The sequence below is a fragment of the Ambystoma mexicanum genome, chromosome 1q (genome assembly GCF_040938575.1).
Source record: "Ambystoma mexicanum isolate Mex_15411 chromosome 1q, UKY_AmexF1_1, whole genome shotgun sequence".
In the NCBI taxonomy this organism is placed as follows: Eukaryota; Metazoa; Chordata; class Amphibia; order Caudata; family Ambystomatidae; genus Ambystoma; species Ambystoma mexicanum.
Genome location: NC_090922.1, coordinates 169,428,768 through 169,430,896, shown reverse-complemented (window position 1 = coordinate 169,430,896; position 2,129 = coordinate 169,428,768).

Sequence of the window (2,129 nt, the reverse complement as noted above, 5' to 3'; positions counted from 1 at the left end):
ACGCTGAATTTCAATGGTTTTGTAGCAATACATTGGATCACCTTAACTCTGACTATAATATAATTTTTTCAATGAATTTCAACGGGCTTGTGATACTATAGTTTCCTCAGGGCCCACTAGTCGGCCTTCGGATGTGGCCACAGTACATGTTGCACCAATGATTTTAAACGTAAACGAGGGAAGGCCACTAGCCATAGCCTTCGGCCTACAATCCAAGCCCCATCCCCATCTTCCCATTGCCTACCCAGATTTCACCAGCCATAGCCTAATCCATGGCCCATGGCCTCAAGGTCCACTGCCCTCTGCCCTTTGCCATTGACCCATTAGCCATGGACATTTGACACAGTCAGTGGCTACCATGTCCACTGTCCATGTTACTCCAACTATAAAAAGCCACACAGGGCCTCAGCTGATGGCGTCAGGATCCCCTAGCCATGACCCTAGGCCGTGTCCACTGTAAATGTGGCCCCAATTATTTAAAAAGTTCCATATCCTAATTAGTAGTTCCAATCCCGCCTCTGTGCAGGCTTAAAAGACTACTGCCAAGTCCCAAGGGTCCATAGGCTATTGATTATGCCCCCTTTGTTCCACTATTTCTATTTCTGCTATAATTCACTTTTGCTGTCTTCCTATATTCCCGCAACATCATTCCCAATAAGCATTCCCATGGTAATGCAGAGAATGGCCATTCCTGTGGTAATGTAACATTTACTGATTCCAGCAGGAATGAGAAAACACTCAAGAATTAAAAAGTCTTCCCCATCTTCCCTGGCACTCACCATGTGTCCACCAACTCTTTTCCTGGTCCCCCCACTCACCTCCCTTGTATTTTACCTCCTTGAACCTCTTCCTTTACCATCTTTCACTCTTCAGTTCATGTGATGCATCTCATTTTCTGAGTGTGCTTTCCAATGTTACTGCAGGAATTTCGTGAGATTATTGAGGGATCCCCGAAAAGCAACACACGTTCTCCCGCAAACAGGATCCCAAGTTCACCCCAAACCCTTGCACTGCAAATGTGCTCCTTGATCCCCCTTCCCACCTGTAGCCTGATATGAAAGCACCCCTTTTCTCCTCAGAATTTCATTTTGAACACATTTCTTTGGGTTCCTTATACTACAGGAATTGCTCACAACGAACAAAATAAAGATGTCAAGTTTTCATTTCTGAACATCCTCTGAGCCTCTGTGCTGCAAAGCACCATGGGAGATATGTAATTGTTTTTTGGAGCCAGAGGCATCCCATCTGCTGTTGAATATTTTAAACGGGTTGAATTTGCCTCAAACCACTTAAAGGTACGCCTGTAATGCTTTGTGCCCAAGTTGTTTTTTATTTGGCTTGGTTTCTAAATGACTTTCCCACCTTCAACATATTTTCCCTGAACTTTCCCAGGACAAACTTTTTTGGGTGAAAATGGCATCAAAATCTGTTGCACGCATCAAAATATATTAGCATTGGAATATTTTGAAAAGTCTTTGAATCAGGATTTACCTTAACTTATGGGCTGCAACTACAGCATTAATATATATATATATATATATATATATATATATATATATATATATATATATATATATATATATATATATACATATATATATATATATATATATGAGGATGGATGAGCACAACATTTTCCAAACAAGATATATTGGACAATTTTGTGCAGAAACACATAAAGGCTCAGAAAGGGTGGGTGTTTTTACTTTTTGCATTGGTTTTCCTGTGGGGAAAATGTTCAATTATTGCTTAAGTGCACAGCCCAACACAGTGGATATTTGCCAAATAAGAAACCAGTTTGGCACAAAACACATGAGGGATATTATTTGTTAGTTTGGCATCTTGAAAAATGCAAAAGATTGAGATTATCTTTTTCAAATTGCCTTACATTTATATAGGGAGGGCTGCAGGGGAGTTTTGAGGCTGGGGAGTATGTGAGCAGAGTAAGAGAGGAGGAATTGTGAAGGTTTGGGGTCTCAAGGTACCACCCAATTCTTTTTTTTTAAGTCCGTCCCCAAGATATCAATCTAAGATCGTCATTCTTATGGAGCGGCAAAAGAAAATAATTAATAATTCACAAATAGAAAATAATGTGTGTCAATATAGCATAGGCTCGTAGGGTGAAGACA